Source organism: Myotis daubentonii, chromosome 3 (genome assembly GCF_963259705.1).
Source record: "Myotis daubentonii chromosome 3, mMyoDau2.1, whole genome shotgun sequence".
Classification (NCBI taxonomy): Eukaryota; Metazoa; Chordata; class Mammalia; order Chiroptera; family Vespertilionidae; genus Myotis; species Myotis daubentonii.
The window spans coordinates 44,014,935-44,029,988 of record NC_081842.1 but is presented as its reverse complement, the minus strand read 5'-3'; the positions used below and the strand labels follow the sequence as shown (position 1 = coordinate 44,029,988).

Sequence of the window (15,054 nt, the reverse complement as noted above, 5' to 3'; positions counted from 1 at the left end):
AATGAAAACAAGTTAGTTTTAACCCCAAAATTATATAAATGATCTTTTCTTTGTTTTGGGTTTTCTTTATTGGGGTATAATTTACACACAAAAAAATTCTCACATTTTAAGTATAGAGACAGATGAAATTTTGTAGTTGTTTACAGTTATGTAGTCACAATAAAAAAGATGTAGTTCTATCACCCGAAGAAGTATTCTCATGCCTCTTTCCAGTAGATTCCCTCCCACAGACAGCCAGTCACCTGCTTTCTGTATTGTTTTCTTAGCATTTCTCATAGATGGAATCACACATATAGTATGCAATCTTTTATTTGACTTCTTTCACTTACCATGTTTTTGAGATTCATCCATATGGTTTCATGTATTAATATTTTCTTTCTTAAATTACTAAATAGTAATCTATAGTATGGATATATCACAATTTGTTTACTCACTTATCAGTTGATGTATATTTAGATTATTTCCACTTTAGGCTCTTGACAGGGAATCGAACCCAATGACCTTCGGTACAAGGGCCAACGCTCTAACCACTGAACAACTGGCCAGGGTGGGCTCCAGTTTTTTGTTTTGGCTATGACCTGCATTGTGTCTCTTTTAGTGTTTAGAGCTTAGAATCCTATGGAAAATTCTGGAACTTTTTCTTTCTTTCTATTTTTATTTTATTTTATTTATTTATTTACTAGAGCCCCAGTGCACAAAATTTGTGCGTGAGTGGGGTCTTTAGGCCTAGGCGGCGATCAGGGCCGATCAGGGCCACGCTGATCAGGGCCGGGCCAGAGAGGAGGCGACAGTCGCTGAGCCAGGAGTGGAAGGAATGGACACTGGACCCCGATGCCACCATCGTTGGCACCCCCCCGCCGCGCGGTTCCCCGCCTTTCCCCTCCTTCCCTCGCCACTGCACTACCACTGCAGCGGGCAGGCAGTGGGCCAATCGGGGCCTGCTGGCCAGGGGAAAGGATGGGGTATGGGAAGTTGGCTGCTGGCCCCAAGGAGGGAGCTAGCCCTTGACTCCCCTGAGAAAGGGGTTGCATCCACTTTCACCCACCCCTGGTTCCCTGTTCCAGCCTGGGGGCCTGCCAACTAGCAGGAGGGACCATGAGAGGTTGGCCGGCCGGGAGGGGGGGGGGTAGGGACCACGGGAGGTTGGCCGGCCAGGGGAGGCTGGCTGTGGGAGCACTGACCACCAGGGGGCAGCTCCTGCATTGATCATCTGCCCCTTGGTGGTCATTGCGCATCACAGCAACCAGTTGTTGTCATCATTCTGGTCGTTCTGGTCATTACAGTCACTTAGGCTTTTATATGTATAGATTTTTAATTTTTATTGATTTCAGAGAGGGAGAGGGAGAGAGAGATATAAACATCAATGATGAGAAAGAATTATTGATCAGCTGCCTCCTGCACGCCCCCAACTGGGGATCGAGCCCACAAACCGGGCTTGTGCCCTTGACTGGAATTGAACCCGGACCCTTCTGTTCATAGGCCGATGCTCTAGCCACTGAGCAAACCAGCCAGGGAAATTTCTTTCTATTTTTAAAAATGAGTTTCACTAGAATTCTATAATTTCCTGGTGCTGCTTTGTAATAGGTAAATGCTAGAGAGACAAAGTAGAAAAATAGGACAGATTAATGAAGGTCTAGCTCAGAGAATCTTATCTACATTTGCCATTTATTATCTTACCAGATGCGAAGTTTAGCTACGCTTATTTATTTTGCCTTTCATTTTCATTTAAGGTCTTATGCTTTTCCTTTCTTTTTATGTTTTCTCGATTTTCTCTCTCTCTCTTTTTTTTTTTGTCTTTAAATATAGTATGTGGTTATTTGGCAGAACAAAATTGATGGGTTGATTTGAAGAAAAGACTCCATAAAACTGTATTATAAAAATACATGTTGATATTTTATAAGAGGTATTATAAAATATGTTAACAATAAAATATATCAATAATAAAATATATTAATACAAATCTATAGTTATGCGAAGCTGGTACCACTGTCTTGATCTAGAGGAATGGTTCTCAGACTTTATTGTGCATCAGAATCACTGGGACGGTCTGTTAAAAGAGACTGTAGGACCCCCTCACTACTTTCTGACTCAGTATGTCTGAGGTGGGGCCCAAGAATTTGCATCTCTAACAAGTTCTTGGGTGATGCTGATGCTGTGTTCTTGGGCCCACACTTTGAGAACAACTGGTGTAAGAGAACAACGGGAAGAATGGAGAAAACTTTTCCTAGTTTTGACTTTTTACACCTGGCATGCAAACACTACCAGCAGTCTCAAAGATATTTGTAAATCAGTTACGAAAGGCATGGTTAAAATACATACATGTATGTTGCACACCTCGTGAATATACTGAAAAACCACTGAATTGTAAACTTTAGAATGGTGACTTTTATGGAATGTGAATCATATCTCAATTTTAAGATACATGTAAAATTTTTGTTTCCTTTTCCCATTTGTAAAAATATTCTATTAATTCAGCCTATTCCTACCCCCATCCTTACCCCCAACCCCACTTCTGAAATATTGACTTAAACAAATAAAAGGAAAAGTTTAACAGCATGTATTTAGTTTCCACATCCAATAGGAAAGGAGAGAGAGAAGGGAATTTCCAAGGGCAATATTGCAGTCAGCAGTTTTGGAACCAGTTATGTGGGGGGGAGGGGATTGTAGAAGGTTAGCATGTATCTAAAAATGTGATTTGGGAAGTTGCTGCAAATTTCTCTACAAATTTAACGTGTATCCTGGAGATTTAACTGTGAAAGTTAATTAGCTTCATGCATCTTAATACTCTTTTATATGAGGCCTCTCAGACTATTGCTGTGCAATAGATTTAGCAGAGCAATTCAGAATTACTTGACCAAGCCAGATTGCTTTGGCTACACTGGGGAGAGCAGGGTCCTGTAAAATGCTATTTATTTGCACTTGCATTTGGCCTGTAACCTGCTTTTACCCAAATGGAGTGAGAACTCCTGATTACCACGTGCATATTTCTGGCATGAAGCTGAAAATGTGTGTTGTTATCCAAAGATGGGCACAGGGGACCTCAGACTGGGAGCCTCCACTCAGGAACCTAATGCTCTGCTTTTGTCCCTGTAATGACCCCTGGTCCTGTGACTGCACGGGGCTGTGTTAGCCATTTTTAACAATTCTAGTTCTGCCTAAAGACCTTGGGCTTTTTGTTCATTTTGATTTTGTGGCTTCAAAAAACTCTTAGTGGTTCCATATGCCTTTCTCTTCACTTTATCTTTTGCTCTTTGTAATTTATTTTTACTCTCTATGAACATTTATATAAACTTATTTCACAGGAGCAGAGTGACTCTGCCTTACGTAGGAGGCCTAAGCACGCGTCTAAATTTAACTTCTCTTGGAGGTACTGCCCAGATTCTGTGGGTGCCTCCCGCAAGCCTGGGGAAGTACAGTTCTGTCTGCTCTCTACAGAGCTTCTGTGATAGACACAGCTTACTGTTTATCAGAATGAGAGAAGAGAGAGTCCTTTATGCCTTAGGAAACTATTTCTATAAAGGGCACGCTGTGTCTCTCTTCATCCTAGGCAGAAAAAAAAAAAAATCTCTTCCTGTAGGTTTAGCGGAAAGGAAAGAGGGAAAATAATTGCCTCCTTTTCTTCCATTAGGAGCGTGGTTCACTTTAAAAAAAAAATCAAAAATTTTATATTATGCCTTAGAAAACCTTGAAGAATTAAGAAAAAAAAATGTGAATGGGTCAAGGAAATAATTGGATCATAAGCACTTTTGAACCAGAAATCAGTTCTTCTCTTACCCATTTTCCTATGCAGCGAACGCTAGTGCTGGACTGCTCACACTTGCTTCTCTTAATATGTAGGTACAGTTGAGTGACTTTAAAACTATCAGGACTCTAAAACTACCAAGTGTGTAAGACGTACGCTTTGAAAACATCAGACCTATAGACCCAACGGGGAAATTCTGAATGTATTTTGTAGTAATAAACTGGAATGTTAAGATAATAACATCCTTCAGTTACAGCTACAACAAGAAAGGGATGGGAAATGGTATGGGGGGAAAGTGATCTATGATGGTGCTCTGATCCCAGCCTCTCCAGTGGATACACTTCTCTGGTTTGGACAAGCACCGTGGGAAGCTCCCAGGATGCCCACTGGCAGCCTGAGAGGTTCAGAGTATCCCCAGGGTAACAGGCTTATGCTGTTCAGCAATATTTACTGTACACAATGAAGCAGGCTTTGCTTTTATTTTTTCTTGTCCTTTTTTTTTCTTCTCTTTCCTTTTCAATCTCTGTCTCAGAGTAAACTTGTCAGGAGCTGTAACTGTCCTTGGTACAGGGGCTGGCATAACACTCTGCTTTTGGACCTCCCAGAAGCTACACCTCACAATCAACAGTTGAATTGTTTAAAGAATACTCATGCCTACCTTTAAAGACACTTAACTGAGTCTATGGTGGAGCCTGGGCATCTAACATTTTTAAACTCCTCAGATAATTCTGATGTGTCCTATGGAGTTGAAATCAGCCCGTTGTGGTGGAAACAGTGGCAATGTCACAAGGACAGAGATCGCTGTAAGATATCCCAGGCTAGGCCTGTACTGGGCATAGATTGCATCAGTCCCCTATTTATGCTACAGCACTGACAGCTCATCCCTCTTCCCTCATCCTCTTGGTTCCTCCACACACTTGTCCTCTCCCTACTGTCCACTCTTGTCTTCCTTTTGGGCCACCAGAAATTAAATCAGGCTCTGGAAAGGTTTCCATCCTTCTCTGCTGAACTTGCCTTTCCAAAGCTTGAGGATTGGGCTAACCATTGGGTAAATGGGCAAGTAACTGGTAGCCTATTGGGTAGAGTTCATGTTTTCCCAACAATAGTAGTGTGAATAGGGACTACATGCTGCTAACTGCTGTCTTTCCTGCCTTTCCTGAATCCTATTCTTAACATCATCTGGTAAAGCATCAATTTAAAAATTCATTCTTGCCCAGCCAGCTCAGTGATTGAGCATCAACCTATGAACCAGGAGGTCACAGTTTGATTCCCGCTCAGGGCACATGTCCAGGTTGATCCCCAGTGGGGGACATGCAGGAGGCAGCCAATCAATGATTCTCTCTCAATGATGTTTCTCTCTCTCTCTCCCTCTCCCGTCCTCTCTGAAATCAATAAAAATATTTTAAAGATAAAATCAAATCCATTCTTTTCAGCTCTATGTAGTAATCAAGCATTAAAATAGTCTCCCTTCCTATGTTAAAAAAAAAAGTTGAAATTATACAATGCTTCACAGATATACTTCCAAGTGGACATGATTACATCCCAACCCTACTTGCTCTCGGTTGGACACATAGTATAACACAGGAATGCCAGACAGGCTCACATTCATATGTCTTTTTATAGTGAAACTGCTTTATGAGGTTTGGTAGGTTTTATGTTTAACCAAGGTGTACATTTTTGATATGATGTTTTATTCTTGAAGAGATGATAGTACTTTTTAGAAAGCAGTTTATGGTATACTGTTTTAGAAAACAGTTTTGATAATGTAATTTATTCTCTATCCATATGTTTTTATTGATTTCAGAGCGGGAGAAAGCGATAATCATCTATGGGCTGCCTCCTGCACTTCCCCTAATGGGGATCAAGCCTGCCACCTGGGCATATGCCCTGACATGGAATTGAATCGTGACCTCCTGGTTCATGGGTTAATGCTCAACCACTGAGCCATACCAGCTAGGCATATATTTATTCTTTTATGCAAACTTTAAGAATCATTCTATTGAGTTATTTAAAAAAATATAACAATCAGGGTTCTGATTAGAAATTTATATATAATGTACATATATGGAAATATTTTTATGCTTTAAATATTATATTATTGGCTCTCTCTCCTAATTAAGGTCTTTTTTTATTTTATTTTTTTATTGCTTACAGTATTACAAAGGGTATTACATATGTGTCCCTTTTTTCCCCCCCGCCCTTGATAGTCCCCTGGCCTCCCCTACCCCCCAGTGTCTTATGTCCATTGGTTATGCTTATATGCATGCATACAAGTCCTTTGGTTGATCTCTTACCCTCCTCCCTCCTGCCCCCCAACCCTCCCCGGCCTTCCCGCTGCAGTTTGACAATCTGTTTGAGGCTGCTCTGCCTCTGTATCTATTATTGTTCAAAAGTTTATAATGGTCTCTATTATCCATGAATGAGTGAGATCATGTGGTATTTTTCCTTCATTGACTGGCTTATTTCACTTAGCATAATGCTCTCCAGTTCCATCCATGCCATTGCAAATGGTAAGAGTTCCTTCTTTTTTACAGCAGCATAGTATTCCATCATGTAGATGCACCACAGTTTTCTAATCCATTCATCTACTGATGGGCACTTAGGCTATTTCCAGATCCTAGCTATGGTGAATTGTGCTGCTATGAACATATGGGTGCATATATCCTTTCTGATTGGTGTTTCTGGTTTCTTGGGATATATTCCTAGAAGTGGGATCACAGGGTCAAATGGGAGTTCCATTTTTAGTTTTTTGAGGAAACTCCATACTGTCTTCCATAGTGGCTGCACCAGTCTGCATTCCCACCAGCAGTGCACGAGTGTTCCTTTTTCTCCACATCCTCTCCAGCACTTGTCGTTTGTTGATTTGTTGGTGATAGCCAATCTGACAGGTGTGAGATGGTACTTCATTGTTGTTTTGATTTGCATCTCTCGGATAATTAGTGACTTTGAGCATGTTTTCATATGTCTCTTGGCTTTCTGAATGTCCTCTTTTGAAAGGTGTCTATTTAGGTCCTTTGCCCATTTTTTGATTGGATTGTTTATCTTCCTTTTGTTAAGTTGTATGAGTTCCCTATAAATTTTGGAGATTAGGCCCTTATCAGATATGACATTGGCAAATATGTTTTCCCACTCAGTGGGTTTTCTCGTTGTTTTGTTGATGGTTTCTTTTGCTGTGCAGAAGCTTTTTGTTTTGATGTAGTACCATTTGTTCATTTTTTCTTTAGTTTCAAGTGCCCTAGGAGCTGTATCAGTGAAGAAATTGCTTCGGCATATGTCTGAGATTTTGTTGCCTTTGGATTCTTCTAGAATTTTTATGGTGTCCTGTCGTACATTTAAGTCCTTTATCCATTTTGAGTTTATTTTTGTGTATGGTGTAAGTTGGTGATCTAGTTTCATTTTCTTGCATATATCTGTCCAATTTTCCCAACACCATTTATTGAAGAGACTATCTTGGCTCCATTGTATGTTCTTGCCTCCTTTGTCAAATATTAATTGAGCATATTGGTTCGGGCCGATTTCTGGGCTCTCTATTCTATTTCATTGATCTATATGCCTGTTCTTGTGCCAGTACCAGGCAGTTTTGAGAACAGTGGCTTTGTAATACATCTTGATATCTGGAATTGAGATCCCACCTACTTTGTTCTTTCTCAGGATTGCTGCAGCTATTCGGGGTCTTTTTTTATTCCAGATGAATTTTTGGAGAGTTCGTTCTAGATCTGTGAAGTATGCTGTTGGTATTTTAATGGGAAGTGCATTGAATTTATAGATTGCTTTGGGTAGTATGGACATTTTAATGATGTTGATTCTACCAATCCATGAACACGGTATGTTCTTCCATCTGTTTATGTCTTCCTCTATCTCTTTTTTCAACGTCCTGTAGTTTTCTGAGTAGAGGTCTTTTACCTCTTTAGTTAAGTTTATTCCTAGGTAGCTTTTTTGGTGTGATGGTGAATGGGATTGTTTTTATAATCTCTCTTTCTGAAAGTTCACTATTGGTGTATAGAAATGCCTCAGATTTCTTGGGGTTAATTTTGTATCCTGCTACATTGCCAAATTCATGTATTAAGTCTAGTAGCTTTTTGATGGAATCTCTAGGGTTTTGTATGTATAATATCATGTCGTCTGCAAATAAGGACAGTGTTACTTCCTCTTTTCCAATTTGGATGCCTTTTATTTCTTCTTCTTGCCGAATTTCGATGGCTAATACTTCCAGTACTATGTTGAACAGGAGTGGTGAGAGGGGGCATCCCTGTCTTGTTCCTGTTCTTAGGGGAAATGGTGTTAGTTTTTGTCCATTGAGTATGATGTTGGCTGTGGGCCTGTCATATATGGCTTTTATTATGTAGAGGTATGATCCTTCTACTCCCGCCTTGCTGAGAGTTTTTATCAAAAATGGGTGTTGGATTTTGTCAAATGCTTTTTCTGCATCAATTGATATGACCATGTGGTTTTTTTTCTTTCAGTTTGTTTATGTGATGTATCACGTTTATTGATTTGGGGATATTGTACCAACCTTGCATCCCTGGGATAAATCCTACTTGGTCATGGTGTATGATCTTTCTGATGTACTGCTGGATCCGATTTGCTAAGATTTTGTTGAGGATTTTGGCATCTATGTTCATGAGGGATATTGGCCTGTAATTCTCTTTCATTGTGTTGTCTTTACCTGGTTTTGGTATTAGGGTGATGCTGGCTTCATAGAATGAGCTTGGAAGTGTTCCTTCCTCTTGAATTTTTTGTAGTAGTCTGAGGAGGATAGGTTTTAGTTCTTCCTTGAATGTTTGGTAAAACTCCCCTGTGAAGCTGTCTGGTCCTGGGCTTTTGTTTGCTGGAAGCTTATTGATGACTGCTTCAATTTCTTCCATAGTTAATTGGCCTGTTGAGATTTTTAGATTCTTCCTGATTGAGTTTTGGAATATTGTATTTTTCTAGGAATTTGTCCATTTCCTCCAGGTTGTCTAGTTTGTTGGAGTAGAGCTGTCCATAGTATTTTTTAACAATCATTTGTATTTCTGTGGGGTCTGTTGTTATTTCGCCTCTATCGTTTCTGATTTTGTTTATTTGGGTCCTCTCTCTTTGCTTCTTGGTGAGTCTGGCTAGAGGTTTGTCAATTTTGTTTATCCTTTCAAAGAACCAGCTCTTGGTTTCATTGATTTTCTGTATTGTTTTTTTGGTCTCTGTGTCATTTATTTCTGCTCTAATCTTTATTATCTCCTTCCTTCTGCTCACTCTGGGGTTTTCTTGTTGCTCTCTTTCTAATTCTTTGAGTTGTAGAGTTAGATGATTTACTACCATTTTTTCTTGTTTTTTGAGATAGGCCTGTAGACCTAAAACTTCCCTCTTAGGACTGCTTTCATTATGTCCCATAGGTTTTGGATTGTTGTGTTTTCATTGTCATTAGTTTCCAGGATGTTTTTAATTTCTTCTTTGATCTCATTGTTAACCCAATCAATATTTAATAACATGCTATTCAGCTTCCAAGTGTTTGAGTATTTTGGTTTGTTTTTATTGTAGTTTATTTCTAATATTATGCCATTGTGGTCTGAGAAGATGCTTTTTATGATTTCAATCTTCTTGAATTTGGGGAGACTATGCTTGTGACCCAATATGTGGTCTATTTTTGAATATGTCCCATGAGCATCAGAGTGGAATGTATATTCCGTGGCTTTGGGGTGAAGTGTTCTGAAGATGTCAATTAAGTCCATCTGATCTAGTGATTCATTTAGGATTGCTGTTTCTTTGCTGATTGTTTGTCTAGAGGACTTATCCAGTGATGTCAGTGGTGTATTAAAGTCCCCTACTATGATTGTATTGTTGTTGATCTCTCCTTTGATATCTTCCAGGAGTTTTTTTATGAATTTGGGTGCTCCGGCATTGGGTGCATATATGTTTACCAGAGTTATATCTTCTTGTTGTATTGATCCCTTTAGTATTATGAAGTCGCCTTCCTTATCTCTTGTTATGGCCTTCACTTTGAGGTCTATTTTGTCCGATATAAGTATTGCTACCCCAGCTTTCTTTTCCTTTCCATTTGCCTGAAAGATTTTTTTCCATCCCTTCACTTTCAGTCTGTGTGAGTCCCTTCTAATGAGGTGGGTCTCTTGTAGACAGCAAATGTGTGGGTCATGTTTTTTTATCCATTCAGCCACTCGATATCTTTTGGTTGGAGCATTTTGTCCATTTACGTTTAAAGTTGTTATTGAAAGGTACTTGTTTGTAGCCATTTCTTTTTGTGTGTGGCTTTTTTCTTTCTGAGCTTTTTATTTCTTCTTTTTACACCAGTCCCTTTAGCATTTCTTGCATTGCTGGCTTGGTGGTGATAAACTCCCTTAGCCTTTTTTTGTCTGTGAAGCTTCTTATTTCCCCTTCAATTTTGAATGATAGCCTTGCTGGATAGAGTATTCTTGGATTCAGTCCTTTGCTTTGCATCACTTTGTAAATTTCTGTCCATTCTTTTCTGGCCTGATGTGTTTCTGTTGAGAAATCATTTGATAATCTAATGGGAGATCCCTTGAATGTAACTTTCCGTCTCTCTCTTGCAGCCTGTAAGATTCTCTCTTTGTCCTGAACATTTGCCATGGTAATTATGATGTGTCTTGGTGTGGGTCTTTTTGGGTTCACCTTGTTTGGGACTCTTTGGGCTTGTGTGACTTTTTTCTTCCCCACCTCAGGGAAGTTTTCTGATATTATTTCTTCGAGTAGGTTTTCTAATCCTTGTTCATCTTTCTGTTGTTCTGGCACCCCTGTTATTCGTATGTTGTTTCGTTTCATGTTGTCCCAAAGCTCCCTTAGGCTCTCCTCCTGTCTTTTAATTTTTTTCTCCAATTGCAGTACAGTTTGGGTGTGTTTTGCTTTCTTGTATTCTAATTCACTAATTCGGTCCTCCGCTTCTCCTAGTCTACTGTTGATACTTTCAATGGTGTTTTTTATTGCAGCTATATCGCTCTTCATTTCTTCTTGGGTCTTAAGTTGTTGATTTTTTCATCTGTTTCTTCTAGCTTCTTGCATATGTTATTGAGTTTTTCCTCCCTCCGGTTTATGCACTCTAGGACCCTTATTCTGAATTCTTTTTCTGTCATGTTGCATGCCTCTGTATCACTTAGCTGCTTTTCTGTCGAGTCCTCTTTTTCTTTCCTTTGGGGGTTTCTTTGCCTACCCATGTTTGATCTCACTGACATATCTAGACGTTGAGTTGTTCAGTGGCTGCTCCCTGGGTGGCAGTGACTCCTTGGGCTGTGGTTGCTCTTCGGGCGGTTGCAGTAGCAGCTGCTCCTCAGTTGGCAGCAGCTCCTCTGGTGGGTGCTGTTCACAGCTGTGGTGGCTCTTCTGGCTGGTGGGGGGAGGTTTCACGTACAGCTGCTGTTCCTCAGACAGAGGGTGTGGTGCTCAGGAGGCTGCTGTTGCTTGGATCTGCTGCGTTGATTTAAAGGCACAAAATACAACACAACAAGGCACCACGTACCAGGCACTAAACACAAATATATTCACGATATTAATAACCCAAAATAAAGGTGACCACCCGAATTAAGAGAATTAGGGGATAAAGAAGAAAGAAGAGAAAAAGATAAAAGAGAAAAAAGAGAAGAAAAGAAAAGTAGGGACCAAAAAAAGGAGTGCAGAAATGAAATTTGGAAAAAGGAGGGGGGAAAATAAAAGAGAGAAAAGAAAAGAAAAGAAAAGAGCGAAAAGAGAGAATGAAGTGGAAGAGGGGAAGAGATTTTTTATATGAGGAGAAAACTCCTATAGAACCGCCACCAATCCCAACAAATTCCAGCAACAGCTCCCTGGAGATGAATGCAAACTAGAAACAACCAATAATATCAAGAGAGGCAAGGGAAAACAGAAGCACAAAAATAACCGGGGGGGATGGGTGGAGGGAGGGGAAAAACCAGCAGAAAAAAAGAAAAAGAAAAAGCAAAACAGCCTCACAACCAGCCCTAAAACACACACACACACACACACACACACACACACACAGACACACAGACACGCACAAAAAAAGAAGCAACAACAACAACAAAAAACAATATACTCAACAATCAAGCAAACAGCAACAAAACAATAGAAAGATAAAAGAATAAAGAAAAAATTTTGGATAGTGAAGAAAGATAAGGGGTATGTGTATAAAGATTTAGAGCAGTGGATTGGAAATAGGATATATAAGTAGGGTGAAATTTTGATAGGAGGTAAACAGAAGGAATAGGTAAAATCTAAAGCAGGAATAGGGTAAGAGAAACAGGACAACACAAGGGGAAAAGTGAGGGAGAGGGTTTTAGCATAGAGGTAAAATTGAGGTAGGGAAAATTGTTGCTAAAGGAACGATGAAAATAGAATGGAGAACACTAATCCCAAAATAAAATAAAGAGAAAATAAAATGGCACTTTAAAAAATGGTAAAATGGTAGCAGTAATAATACTGGTTAAAAATAAGAATGTAGTAATTAAAAGGGTAAAATCAGGTGATGGAAAAAGAAGAAAAAAAATTGGTTTCTTAGTTAAAAGGTGAAAAAAGAAAAAAAATATTTGCAGTAGTGAAGGTCCTTCGGTTCTTCTACTCATCAGTCTGGCTCGCCTTAGTCCTGCCAGGTATTCAGGAGAGTGTTGAATTTCCCTGCGATACACTGTTCCTCTGTGTTGTAAACCACAGTCCTTATTTTAAAGCAGGCCGTATTTGTTTCCCAGACTGCCTTATTTTGTGTTTAGCAAAGAGTCAGTTTGTGGCTCAGCCTCTGGGTGGCAGTGTTCTGGTGTTGGCCTCTGCGGCTATAAGGCTTCTCTATTGCACTTAAAACTGGTTTGGGGAGGTCAGCTATCCAGAGGTGTTTCTTTAATCATTATCCTGCTCTGTGTTCCTAATTAAGGTTTTATTTTATGTTCTTCAATAAAATATTATATTATCTTCTTAAAGGTCTTATGTTTTCTAGGAATTTTTTAACAGCTTTAATGAGGCATAATTTACCTTATAAAGTTATGCAACCGTCTCCATAAATCAGTCTTAGGACTTGTTCACTACTACAAAAAGTGCCCTCATGACTTTTTGCAGTTAGCCACCAGCCTTAGGCAACCACAGATCTTTCCATCTCTATACATTTGTCTTTTCTGGACCTGTACTATAAACAGCATCATACAATAGGTAATCTTTTGCATCTATCTAGCTTCTTTCAGTTAGCGTAATGTTTTGGAGGCTCATCTGTAGCGTGTATCAGTAGTTTGTTCCTTTTATTGCTGAGTAGTGTTCGATTGTATGGCTATGCCACATTTTCTTTATCTATTCATCAATTGAAGGATATTCAGATTGTTTCCAGTTTTGAGTTCTTATGAATAAAGCTGCTATGAGTATTCATATAAGTTTTATATAGCTATATGTTTTCATTTCTCTTGGGTGGATTCCTAGGAGTAAAATTGCTGGGTTGAACAATAAGTTTATGCCAGTAGTCAGCAAACTCATTAGTCAACAGAGCCAAATATCACCAGTACTTCTTCAAAATAGACTCGCCCAGGCTGAAAACCGACTTCTGCGCATGGGCCATGAAGTTTCAGTCGCCGTGTACACACGCCTGCACGTGGTATTTTGTGGAAGAGCCACACTCAAGGGGCCAAAGAGCTGCATGTGGCTCGCGAGCCGCAGTTTGCCGACCAAGGGTTTAAGCTATCTTTTTAAGAAACTGTCAAACTGATTTCTAAAGCTGATGTGCTGTTTTACATTCTCAGGGTTTCAGTTACTCCACATCATCACCAACATTTGATATTGATGTCTTTTCTATGATAGTCATTTTAGGGGTCTGTATTAGTTATATACAGCTGCATAACAAATTACCCCAAAATTTAGCTGCTTAGAGTCAAACATTTTTTAAAGGTTACAATTTCTGTGGGTCAGGAATCTGGGCATGGTTAGCTAAATCCTCTGATTTAGGATTTCACATAACGTTACATTCAGGTGTTGTGGGAGCTGTATTCATCTCAAGGCTAGACTGGGAGAGAGGATCGTCTTCCAAGCTCCTGTGGGTGTCTGCAGGATTCCGTTCCTTATGGCCCATTAAACTGAGGGCCTCAGTTCCTCTCGGGCTATTGGCTGAAAGCCTCCTTCAGCTCTTTGTCACATGGGCTTCACCAAAGGGCAGCTGGCTGTCATCAGAGTGAGGAAGTGAGAGAGCAAGAGAGGGTGAGATTTTTGTACTTTAGTCTCAGAAATGAAGTTGATTAGAATCTGCCTATAAATTCATTGTGGTTTGAATTTGCATTTCCTTAATGACTAATGGTGTTAAACATCTTTTCACATGCTTATTAGCCATTTGTATATCCTCTTTGGTGAAATAACCATTAAAGTTTTGTCCATTTAAAAAATTAGGTTGTTTGCCCTCTTATTATTGAGTCATCAGAATCCTTTATATATTGCTTTGATAATAAATTACCACAAGTTTAGTTTAAACAGCACACATTTATTTTTCACTGATCTATAGGTCAAAAGTTCAGTAGGGGTCTTACTGGGCTAAAATTTAGGTGTCAGCAGCTTCACTCCTTGCTGGATGTTGTAGGGGAGAACCCATTGTTGGTGGAATTCAGTACCTTGCGTTGTAGGACCAAGGTCCCTGTGTTCTTGCTGGTTGTAAACTGAGGGCTGTCCCTAGTTCTAGAGGCCACGGTGTTTCTTGGTAAATCTCTCCCTCACTATATAGCCAGGAAAGATTCTCCTCTTTTAAGAACTCTTATGACTGGACTATGCCAACCTAGATAATACATGATAATCTCTACATCTCGAGGCCCTTAACCTTAATTACATCTGTAGAGTCCCTTTGCCATGTAAGATAATAAATTCATAAATTCTGGGGATTAGGAAGTGGACATTTGGTGGAGGTGGTGGAGTGAGCATACATATTTTCTTTCAATCTATGACTTAGCACTTCATTTTCTTAATGATGGTTTTTGAAGTACAGAAGTTTTTAATTTTAACACAATCTAATTAATTGATTGATTTTTCTTTCATGGATCATGCTAAAAACACTTCACCTAACTCAAGGTCACAAAGGTTTAACCTATTTTCTAGAAATAGGTTAAATAGGTTTTCGTCTAGAAATTTTTATAGTTTAGCTCTTCAATTTATGATCCATTTTGAGTTAATTTTTTTAAAATGTATTTTTATTGATTTCAGAGAGGAAGGGAGAGGGAGAGAGAGATAGAAACATCAATGATAGAGAATCATCCACCAGCTGCCTCCTGCACCCCCCCTCCACCCCCACTGGGGACCAAGCCCACAACCCAGGCATGTGTCTTGACTGGGAATCAAACCATGACCTCCTGGTTCATAGGTTGACT

General features: G+C 39.6%; 1 protein-coding gene across 3 annotated transcripts in view; it reads left to right on the top strand.

The window, feature by feature from the left end:
• The window catches only part of EHHADH (enoyl-CoA hydratase and 3-hydroxyacyl CoA dehydrogenase), a 52,013-nt gene that overhangs the window by 26,500 nt on the left and 10,459 nt on the right, over window positions 1-15,054 (top strand). The window lies entirely within an intron of this gene.